The following is a 12,834-nucleotide window of genomic DNA, read 5'->3' on the forward strand; positions in this document are numbered from 1 at the left end:
GCATGGGGAAACAGATAATGGCCCATAATGAAAAATGCCAAATTTTCTATATAATAAAAATGAACTTGATTAATGAAAATCACTTTCAGGGAAAGAGTTACAGCGTTGTTAGAAATAAAAAATGATGTATTAATCCGACATTCTTACAGATGGTCCCAACCTCCTGACAACTGCTATTCATTTGAGATGCTATTAGCATGCATAATTATGCTAATTAAGTTGTAATTAAGCACCAATTCTTCAGAGGGCTTTTTTTGTCTATCATTTAATACAACTCAGTTGCAAAGAGTGCTTAAAGCTTTGTACAGTGTTTCATTCAAAAGGGGTTCCCAAATTTCTTAGCAAAGATTTAGCAGCTGAGCCGTGGATAGGAGCTATAATCCTTGTTTTGGTTAAAGAAAAGTCAGTAAATACCAGCGGGGTCTGCCAGTTGTTGATAAAATAATGAACGCTTTCTGCTAAAATAAGCACAGTTCAAACCAGGGCAATTACAATGAGAACAAAATGTGTAATTATCAGTAGTGATAGGACCATTGTCCTATTACATGGTCGGTTTTATTCTTTTTATTTGAAAAAAGGGGACTTAAGGAGTACATTCAATAAGAAATAATTGGAGAAAATGGCATTCGATATTTTATTAAAAGTAAAATAAATCAGAAAGCTGACGATATCTCCCGGGGGAGGGGGTCTGAGTGGAGAAGGCATCAGTGATTTTGTTTGCAGTTCCAAAGGCTGTTGAGATAAACATTTTTAAAAGAACGTCATGAAATGATAAAGGGCACATAAAATGGTTTCTTCAACTCCACTCTCTATGGAGGCAAAAGCAGATTTTTCAGCGAAGTTAGTTAAACAGGCAATTTCAAAGATACATGTTTACTCACCAGTTTGATTGAATTCTACCACTTTTGTTCCCAAATATTTGTGTCTGAGTATGTTGGACGCAGATTTAAGTTTTGTTTTGTTTTCTCGCTAGTTCGGCTGTGACGAAGCCAGAAACAGCCAGGGAGCTTAGAACAAAGGGGAAAGGACCTAAAAGCAGTGTTTTAAGAAGGGGCCCGCGGGGGGTCTCCTTTCCTGGGTTGCTAGCACCCTGCCCACCTTCCTTCCAAAGCAGAGAAATCTGTTTCCCATGAGCTGCCTGGTCATCTTTACTCCACCCTGAGCTGAAGGGGCAGAATGAATAAACAGACTTCGAGAAAGCCCTAATGCTCCCTAAATTTAACTTTAAACGACTTATTTAAAGAAAACCAAGGGCCTACACCATTGCAACCACATGTCCCAATTGCCACGTAAAAATGACCTGCCAAAGTTAAGGAAATAGCTCTGAAATACTGTTATGCCAAATCTTGGTAGCCCATCTCCCTCCTCTTCTAACTGTGGCATTTAAAAAAATAAATAAATATATACTCTTTCTTTGAAATGAGCTTTTTGCTTTCTTTTCTGTTCTAATCTTAATTTGGACTTGGTCTTTGCATTTAATTTTATTTTAAGCCTCTGGAAAACTTACTCCTCGGGTAATATGCTCTGCAGAAACCACTCATATTGTTTAGTCTTCACTTTCTCTGCCTGCAGTTCAGAGCAAGAGGGAAGGAACTTATAGAAAAATGTTGCCCTGGAAGTCAGAAGCAGCAGCTCGTGGCCCGGCTCAGCCACAGTGTAACATTTAGCACACAGTTTAGCAAGGGGTCTTCATCTGTGAAATGGAATGCCCATTGGCTGCCCTGGAGCGCTCCCATGTGAAGATCAATAAGGCAATAAGTGTAAAGGCAAGGTGAACAGAATGGGCCATTAACCAATATGTGGGATTTCCACTCAACAAAGACGTCAGGTGTTCCTGGGCCTCCTTTGATGCTGAGTGTCCAAGTGTATCCACACCATGGACACAAGTACACTTTTCACTCGGTCATTTATTCATTCAACAAATGTTTATTATGCATCTACGATATGCTCTGCAGAGTTCTAGGTGCCAGGGATACAGCTGTGAACAAGCTGCCACATTAAATAAGATGCCAGATACAAGTGCTATGAAGAAAATAAATCTGAGCACTGTGGTAGAGTGACTGGAGTTGGGGAGTTGCTTTTGAGAGTACAGTCAGGAAAATCCTCTCTGAGACGCTGACATTTGAAAATCAGGAATAAGACGGAGTCAGCAACAAGAGTAAGCTCCGTGAAGAACATCTCAGGCAGAGCGAAATGCTCTAACTGTGCAAAGACCCCAAAGCAGGAATGAACTTGGCTGGTTTGAGGGATGGAAAGGACAAGATGTCAGGAGACACCAAACAAGTTGAAGATTGGAAGCCCACGGGGTCAGAGAAGTAGGTCAGATGATACAAGGCCTTGCAGATGCCATAAAGGAGTTTAGATTTCTTCCTAAGTGCAATCAGAAGACACTGGGTTGCTTCCAGTGAGGTAGTGATGTATTCCTGTCGGCTTCTGGAGGGGGTTGGGTTGCAGGTAAGCAAGAGGTGAACAGAGTTACGAAGCTTTTGCAGTAACATATGCAGGAGACGCTGGTGGCTTGAACAGGTGGAGTCACTCACACATTGCAAAATGTCCCCAAGAATGTTTGCCTTCTGTTTTATCATTTTTATTCCTTACATGTCCTATATTAAAACTGAAGGCAAAAACTGGCCAGTCAGACAACCTCAGGCACAATATCTAAGATTTGGAGGAAAATCTTAGACGATGGGACCATCAGATCTCCTGGCACTGGCCTCAGAGGAAGGCATGCAGGCATTCCCAACCTCCCCAAAGGACTTGAAACTCAGATATGAAACACCAAGGCCCAGCAACTGGTGGGTGGTGTTCCATGCGAGGTCTGAGAACTGACGGAAAATAAAGGGCTTCAAAAAAGGAAACTAACTTACTTGCTGGAAAGAACCACAAGAGGAAGAATTAATCGGTTGCCCTTCAATGAGTAGAAAAAACAGTAACTAGGAAAGGAAAGAGCTAAAATTCCTCCCCTCATGCTGGGGAGAAGGGGCTTAATTCACTTTCCACCAGCCAACAATCAAGGCTGACTAAATGCAAGGTGCCCTTCCATCGTTCCCCACTTCATCGACAACGTCACCTTGTGAGGGAAGTGACATGAGTCTCAATGACGATAAGTTGGTTTACCCAAGTCACACAGCCAATAAGTGACAAAAGCTGGTTCAAACCCAGACTGCAGGCCATGGTTCTTTCCACAACTTAGATAATTCTAGCAACTTGGATTCTCCAGAGTTCCCTCCCAAATATTCATGAGAAAGCAGGTTTCTTCCTGGACCTGCAGGTCTTGGTCACAGAGGCCCTCTCCTGAAGGCAATCATAGCTTCCTGGAAGAATGAACTCTTCCCTGCCTTTTCTAGAACTTAGCATTACAAAAATATCCCTTTGCCAGTGATTGTTGAGGTGAGAAGGGTAGAATGGGGGAATGATGAGGGGGACAATTTAAAGACCAGAGGGCAAAATAAGTTTTTTTAATACATGGCAAAAAAAAAAAAAACAAACCCATAAGCAAAGTAAGAAGCAAAAGACAAACAGGGAAGAATATTTTCAACCTATATCACATAAGGTTAACATCCTGAATATATTAAAAGTTTCCATAAATAGACAAAGGGAATCCCAAAAATCCCATAGAAAAAAGGGCAAGAGATACAGGAGTTCCCAGAAAAAGAAACACAGTGACTCTTAAATGTATGAAAAAGTGCTTGTTCTTGCTAATAGAAGAAAAATGAAAAGTAAAACTATAGCTAAGTAGAATTTCACACCTATTATGTTCACAGTTAAATAGAATTTCACGCTTATGAAGTTTGACTATGTACACACACACACATACACACCTGCATACTGTATTGGTGAGATAAAAACAGGGGCTTTAATACTTGTTGCTAGAATTTTCAGATGGTACAATCCCTATGGTGAGGAATTCAAAAATGTCTAGCAAAGTTACATTTGCGTTTATGCTTTTACTCAGCAATCCCAAAGACATGCTGGCAAAAAATAAGATGATATGAACAAGCTAGTCGTTGAAGCTCTGTTTGTAAGAGCAAAAAACTAGAAACAACACAAATGTCCATCAGTATGTGGCTAGTTGGATAAACTACTATGCAGTTATAAAAAGGAATAAAATATATCTATATACAGCTATGGAATGATCATCATAAAATACTGTTAATTTTTAAAATGGAAGGAACAGAAAAGCATGTGGAGTATATTACCTTTCATTTAAGAAAGGAATAAGTACACGTAGGTGAATTTGCTTATAATCACAAAAATACAGGCACTTCTGTGCCATGGAGGGACAGGGAAAGAACACGGTAGAGGGGGCGGGTAAAAGCTAGACTTCTCTGAATATACCTTGGTTTTCAGATATGTCGCTGAGCTATATAAATGTTTTACCAAGTTGTATTAAAATTTTAAATCAGAATAAGAAAAAGTACTTCAAAATTGAAAACTAACTGAAACGAAGAACCTAGCTGTAAAATATGACGTCATCAAGAGACATTATTTCAAGTGACTTTAAAGTACAATATTTTGATCATGAGTCTCAAATGGGTATATTCCAAGGTCAAAAAGAACCACAAAGAAATATTTGTTTTGAGCATTTATATTTTATCAACTCATAATGTATTTGTTGTTAAAAACATGTTTTTTCTAGAGCTATCTGCAGAAAAGTCCTGTGCATAATGAGCAACTCAGTACAAATAGCACTCCCAGTGTCCAGACTCTGGTCTCAAAATGCCTTTTCTCACTGATAGGAAGCACTTGCTCCTTAGAGAAATGGCTGATTGCAGATCCAGTGCAGGAAATGTACGAAATGTGCCAGGGACAAGCAGGAAAGTGTTCATCACCAAGATTTCTGGGATCACATCAAAAGGACTCAGAAGCCTACTTGAAGGAACTTCCATTGGCCAAAGACTGGCCAATTTGAGCATAAAAAGAATAATATCTGTCATTGTTTGAAACTCACCAATCATGTTAAAATTCGTGTGTTTATAATTATATTCTTTTTACAATCTGTCATTGCTGCGGTTTGAATGTTTGTATCCCCCTAAAATTCATATATGGAAATCCTAATGCCTAATGTGATGGGGAAGGTGGGGTCTTTGGGAGGTGCTTAAGTCATGAGGACAAGAGCCCTTATGAATGGGATTAGCTTTCTCATAAAAGAGACTCCGGAGATCTCCATCATCCCTTCCACCATCTGAAGATACAAGAAGTCTGAGACCCAGAATGGCTTTCAACTGACCATTCTGACACCCTGATTTGGGACTTCCACCCTCCAAAACTGTGGGAAATAAATTTCTGTTGTTTATAAGCCACCTAGTCTGTGGTATTTTGTTGTAACAGCCCAAATAGACTAAGATAGTCACTTCTGGAGGATGCCAGGAAACTAACTCATTATTTTGAAAACTGGAAAATAAAGAGGAGAAAAATCAAGTATTTGCCCTCCTTTTCCTATACTAATTCTACCTCGGGGCAAATTTAAAAGATTAAGAAGGAGAGACAGCAGAAGAAAAGTTCTTCTTTTCTGAAGGATTCCAGGTAAAAAATGAAGAAGAAAAGATAGAACATCACCACTTCGCAAGCTTTAATAAAATGATGGATCTAGGCAATGATTACCAACGGCCAATTAAGCTATTGGAAAGTCAATGGGAAATTTTATAAAAGGATGGAGTGAGTTGACCATATCTTCCCTCACTGATAAATTTTAACATCACAAAAAGAGATCCAAGCACATGTTAGGTACCTCCTGGTAGAGCTACTCACCACCACCTATGAAATTGACATTTAAAGGGAGAATCGAAAAGAATCAGCAAACCATTGGTGATTGGTTCATCAAATATTACCTACATCCTAGCTAACCCAGATATTATAAATAGACTTCTAGTCCTCTTATGGATTTCACGATCCTGTGTAGCAGAAAAAGATACCATGATTAAGCAAATTTTTATCCTAGAGATGCAAGGATGGTTCAATAGTAGAAAACAATCATTTAAAATGCTACAGGTAAAACATTTTATCAAATTTAATACCCATTCATGATAAAATCCTATGGAACTAGGAATAGAAGGAAAAGTTTTTAATCTGATACAAAGTGATTTCTAAAAACCTACTATAAAATTCATACTTAATTGTGAAATATTAGAGACATTGTTTTTGAAGTCGGGAAAAAGACAAATATGTCCAATATAATCACTTTTATTCCAATGTTCTGGAGGTCTCAGTTCATGAAGTAAGCCAAGAAATGGAAATAAGAGTTAAAGAATAGAAATGAGAAGAAAAAATTGCTTTTATCTACAAATTACATATCATCCTAAGAATTATATAAGAAAACAAAACCACTAAAATGAAAAGGATAATTTAGCAAGATTTCTGGATAAAAGTTCCAAATAAAAATAAACAACATTGCTATAAACCAGCACTAACCATTTAAAAAATATTACAGAAAAAATTCAAGGTATTCAATTATTATTAAGGAATGAAGCTATTAAAATGTACACAACTTGTGGGGGAAATATAAAAAAAATCATTGAAAGATATAAGAATTTACAAATGGAGAAATATATTACATTTATAAATGAGAAAATTAATACCATTAAAAATTCAAGTCTCTCCAAATTAATCTATAAATTCAATACAGTTGCAATTAAAATCCCAACAGGGTTTTTCATGCAGTTGAAAAACAGACCCTAAAATTCATATTGAAGCAGAAAGATCCAAGACTTGCAAAGACAATTGTGAAGAATAATAAAGAGAAAAAACTGTTCCAATATACATTGCTGTGTAATAAACCACCTCAAATCTAAGTTGTTTGAAATAACTTATTTTGTACACAAATCTATAATTTGGGCAGATTTCAGTGGAAACCTCTCATCTCTGCTCCAAGAGGCATGAGCAGGGGAAGCGCCGCTCAGGGCTGGAATCATCTGAAGGCTCATTCACTCACCTGTATGGCGGTTGATGCTGCCTGGTGGCTGGAACCTGGGTTGGGCTGTTGGTTGTGACACCTCTGCTGGGCGCCTCCATGTGGCTGCGTGGCTTTCTCAGAGCGTGGTGGCTGGATTCCAAAAGCAAGTGTCTCAAGAGAGAGCTAGGCAGAAGCTGTTCCACATTTTCTGACTTAGCCTTGAAAATCACACATCACTGCTACCACATCCTATTCATTAGAAATAGTCAGTAAAGCCTTTCCAGAAGCAAGGCATGGGGAATTAGACCTCTTGATGGGACAAGTGTCGGAGAATTTACAGACAAATCTAAAAACCACCACAGGTATGTTCCCATACGACATGATATCTAAACTATAGCAATTAAGAATGACCCAGGAATAGATAGACAAAACATGGGATGGGATGGGGTGGGATGGGATGGGATGGGATGGGGTGGGATGGGATGGAGTGCAATGTGATGGGATGGGATGGGCTGGAGTGAGATGGGATGGGATGGGATGGAGTGGGATGGGATGGGATGAGATGGGGTGGGGTGGGGAGGGATGAGATGGGATGAGATGGGGTGGGGTGGGATAGAATGGGATGGATTGGAAGGGATGGGATGAGATGGAATGGAGAACTAAGAAACAGAGTCACATGTACATGGATACTTGATATACCAAGGGTTGACATTACCAATTGGTGAGGAAAGGATGGGCTATTTATTAAAATGTGCTGCTACAAATAATATTCATATAGGAAGAAAAAATTAGATCCTTCCTTTATACTACAAAAAAAATAAATTCTAGGTGAAATAAATGCATAAAACCTAAAAACTAAAATCAAAACTTTAATAAGAAGGAAATATGAAAGAATATATTTATAACTCAATGATATAGAATTATTTCTTAAATAAGACATCAAAAAGCACCAGCCATAATAAACAGATTGTGAATTCTGACTACAACTAAATTTTCAGTTTCCGTATAACTGAAGACACTGCAAAAATGTGGAAGACAAGCCACAGCCTGGGAGAACGTCTTTAACTGACAACTGGTTAGCATTAGAATATATAAAGAATACTTAACTCTCGATAAGGAAGAGGCAAATAACTCCATAGAAAAATTAGCAAATGCTACAAGCATTCAATTCATAGGAAAGGACATAAGAAAGATCAAAAAATACAGGGGAGTTCCTCAACTTTTCCATTTATCAAGGAGACGTAGTTGAAACAACTATAAAATACCATTCTATGCTCAAAAGATTGGTACTTTTTTCTTAAATGACAATATCACATGTTGGAGGGACATATGTACACTACTGATAGATGGATATCTTGGCAATTTGATGGCATCTAGTAATGTTAAAGGCACCCAAACCTTGCCAACCAGGAACCCCACTTCTCTATCTCAAGTATGTACTTTAGAGAAATGCTCACACACATGCACAAGATGAAATTAACAAACATGTGAATGACTTGTGAGAGCAAAATAAATAAATACATAAATAAATAAAACACCTAAATGTTCATCAGGAGGGAAATAGATAAATTACGTTATATTCAAATAATGAAAAATTCAACATTTATAATTTTTTTCTTTTTGAGGAAGATTGGCCCTGAGCTAACATCTTTTGCCAATCTTTCTCTTTTTTTTTTTCTTTTTTCTCCCCAAAGCCCCCAGTACATAGTTGTATATCCTAGTTGTAGGTCCTTCTAGCTCTTCTATGTGAGACAGCACCTCAGCATAGCTGGATGAGCAGTGAGTAGGTCCGCACCCAGGATCTGAACTGGCAAACCCCAGGCCACCGAAACAGAGCACACGAACCTACGCCACCAGGCTAGCCCCAGAATTCAACATTTAAAATGCAAGAACTTGATTTATAAGTATGTTGAATTTTAAAAGCAAGTTGCAGAAGGAAAAGCACTGCATAATATACCACTAATGCACCTTAATACCGTATATTATCTATCAATACATGCTTGTGTGGTACACGTATAAAATTACGGAAGTGAAGGGTATTTGCCAAGATATTAGTTTTCTCTGGGGATAAGGGAAGGGAAATGGGGCTGGTGAGGGGTACAAAGGAGACTTCAACAATATCTATCACATTTTATGTAATAATTATAAAAATAAAAATCTGAAGCAGAAATGTCAAAATGTTAAACTTCATTATTTCTAATTAATGGACAGGAGTATTTGTTATATTACTTTTATAATTAACTCATTTGTATTAAACATGTTAAGTGCCAATGAATTTAGTTATTGGACTCTGGGTGGCAAGAGTAAGAAACTCAAGTCAACCAGATTAGATAAAAATGGAATATTTGGGGGCCGGCCCAGTGGCGCAAGCAGTTAAGTGCGCGCGCTCCACTGTGGCGGCCTGGGATTTGCAGGTTCAGATCCTGGGTGCGCACTGAGGCACTGCTTGTCAAGCCTTGCTGTGGCGGCATCCCATATAAAGTAGAGAAAGATGGGCATGGATGTTAGCTCAGGGCCAATCTTCCTCAGCAAAAAAAAAAAAAAGAGGAGGATTGACATCAGATGTAGCTCAGGGCTGATCTCCCTCACAAAAAAAAAGGGGGGGGGACAAAAATGGAATATTTTGACTCACAGAATCCCCAAACATTTTGAATGACCAGGCTTGGGAAGGACACATTTGCAGTAGATCTTAGGAACAAACTCGAACCAAGAAACCTGAATGACACGAGGATTGTCTCCTCCACTCTGGTGTCTTCATCTTTCTGCATATAATACTACCATAATTCCTACAACCGTTACTACGACTGTTGCTGCTATCAGTAGCAGCAATGATCATTTATGCAGTGCTTACTGTGTGCACATAATGATCTAAGCACTTCATATTTATTAACTAATTTAATCCTCAGAACAATACCATTTTATGAATAAAGAAACTGAGGCACAGAAAAGTGAAATGTCTTGCCCCAGTTACACAGCTGGTAAAGAGTAAAACCAGGAATTAAACCCAGGCAGGTATATTTATTCCTGATCACTAGAAATTGATTTACACCACCATGTAGAAATATGAGCACTGAGTATTGTTAATATATTTTTTTCCGTCTCACATTTTCCACTACTGGAGAAAGACAGATCCTCTTTCTGGCCCCAAGTTCAAAAATCCAAGGGAAGGGCTGTGATTAGCCCATCTTGGGTCAGGTGCTCCTCCTGGACCAATCCTCTGTAGGTGGTAGCAGAAGGGTTATAAGAATCATGGAACAAAATGGAAGTTTCTATGGAAGCCATTAAGTTGGGGCAGGAAAAGAAATTACCAGAAAAAATAAAGACTCCGTTTCCTAAGGCAGTAGGGAAAAGTAAGGATGAGAGGCTGAGTAGACAAATAATAGATGCCCATTTCATTTTAGCGTGGTATTAAATATGGTGTTTGTTGTTTTTTATACTTTTCTGTTTTATCTAGAATGTGCACAATGAGCATATATTGTTTTACACCTTTAAAAAATTAAGTTCTTTCAGCAGCTGCCCCTCCTCTGAATTCTTCTCTTGTTCTCTTTTCTCCCCCTGGAAACAGACTCTGGTACTTTGTGTTGGTGGGTGAATGGACTCAATGTCTCCTACACAGTCTCTGAATTCCTCCTGAAAAGCTGAATATGCTCTTTGTAAACATCTCATAATGAGGAATTTAGGAAAGTTATTTAAAGTTCATGTCTAAAAGTTGTTTTAAATGATTAATTAAATGTCTTATTTTCTTTATTTTGGAATCAGGGTATAGAACCAGAAAGAAACAATGCATTATGGACGCACAGACTTAGGCTCAAATCTTGGCTCTGACACCAATGGGGAAATAGTTTTGAGCATGTTTCTTAATCTTCCTTATCTCAAGCTCATCATTTTTAAAATAAGGTAAATAATAACAGCCTCATAGGATGGGGTGGGGAGTTTGGAAGGGAGAACATCAAAATGGTAAGAGTTTGGTCTAGGTGATAAGGTAAACATAGATTTGTAGGAGAATTTGGCACTTGTGCAGAAGAGCATCAGTGGCCTTCCAGAAACTTGTCATATAATTAGAGATGTATTTCTAGACTATTTTATTCTAGAGGAGGGTTAAACACCCTCAGATGTGTGCTCTGGCAGGAATATTGCCCTGGAGAAGAAACCTTCCCATGGTGTCTTTGCCTAGCATTCTTGCTAGAAAATAACTATTTTTTTTTTATGGCATGTTTCTGCTAAAGAACATTCTCCCACTTGTCTGAAACTGGGGACCCTGGAAGAGCCTCCTCTTACCTTTCTCAGCTAGGATTCAGCCCAAGGGCAGTAATAATGCCCTAATAAACACCAATTTGTTTCTGCGACATTAGAAAGGCAGACCAGATAGAAAGTTGACTCTCAAGAGAGTATTCAAGAAGACCATTTTAGGTGCTTGAGTCCAGTATGAATTGTTCATACATGTGGTGGCCAAGAGAAGAGAGAGAAGAGCATCCCTGGGAGGGAAACAGATCCCAAACTAGAAGTTCTGGGCCCTTTATCAGTGAGAAAGGCAAGATGAGAACCTGAGTTGAATGTTCAACTCATCTGCAGGGGACATTCATCTTTCAGACAGAGGGAGCAGCAATTCATTTCAAAGACTTAACAGAAGTTCATTATTGGACTTAATCCCCAAACTGAGTGTTGGTGTGATGTGAAGGGCCAAGGAGAGTGAAGGAAGATGAGATTTAGAAGGCAATGTGGTCATGGAGGTGAGTGGAGTCTGAACTTGGGGAGTGCAGATGAGGATGGAGGAAGTGAACGACTCAAGAGATACCTAGGAGGCTGAATCTGTGGGGTTTGGTGATCATTTGGATGTATGGAACGAGGAAGGGCAACGTGTCATGAGTCAGTCCTCAGTTACAGGAGGGAGCAGTTGGATGAGTAATGATGCCATTTGTTGAAAAGGGCATCTGGACGTAGTGGCAAGTTCCAGGGAGCAAGGGCCCCAGAGATAGCTCTGAACACCCAAGGCAAGTATTCCTGTCCCTGTGGCAATGAAATTTCCCACAGGAAATCAAAATATAGACTCTTGTGTATACAATAGTCTCTTCTGAATTTGGTCAGCATAAGACATCCTCACAAACTCCAGGTAAATTTTACAAAATTGAGGTTAGTGGAGGGAATAGCTGGAATTATAGGAACCTCCCTCTTGTGCTGGCCCCTTTTGAGATTTGACAGGGCTGCCAGCACATTTCCTCTCCATCTCTCTGTTGAATGTCAACAGGGAGCTGAGAGTTTAAGTCCCATAAATTACCACAAGAGAAGGTGAAAATAAGATGCTAAGGGAATTCAAAGAAAGAATAAGTTGTCTGCATCTGAGAGGACAGGGGATTAGCCCTGGGAGTCAAAAATCAAGCAGGATTTGAAAATGCAGAGACGACTGGTACCTACTTGGTTTTAGCAGAAGATGGGATAGGGTATCAGAGGATGACAAATCTAAAATAAAAATGAAGAAGCTAAGTGCACAGTACCTAGTATACAGTAGGCACTCATTAAATGCATCTTTGATCTGGGTCTAAATCTTAGTATCTTTCAAGTCACCAGTATCACTTTCCTCCTTTGCTTATTTATGAATCTGAACTTTCAGCCCATACTCTTACAGTTAACAAGGTCATATTTTCTCTGTGCCAACTGTTGGTCTTATATTAGGACCCACTTTTCTTTGTAATCCGGTAGCTCTTATTTGGAGAAGAAGGAATTAAGAGACCACTCTGCATTGAGAGGAACTCCTAAAGTTGCTCTTGAGCCAAGTCTATTGGGCCCAGAATGGGGGAAAGAAGAGTAGCAAAAAAAAAAAAGGAATGAAAGCCACCACATTCGTGGGTTGCTCAGGTCTCTCCTAAAGGGAATCCTCCAGCAGAGCGTCTAGCACATGATAAATAAATGCTCAGGAAATCATTGCTGAATGAATGAGTAAGGGA

Source organism: Diceros bicornis, chromosome 32, assembly GCF_020826845.1.
Source record: "Diceros bicornis minor isolate mBicDic1 chromosome 32, mDicBic1.mat.cur, whole genome shotgun sequence".
Taxonomy (NCBI): Eukaryota; Metazoa; Chordata; class Mammalia; order Perissodactyla; family Rhinocerotidae; genus Diceros; species Diceros bicornis.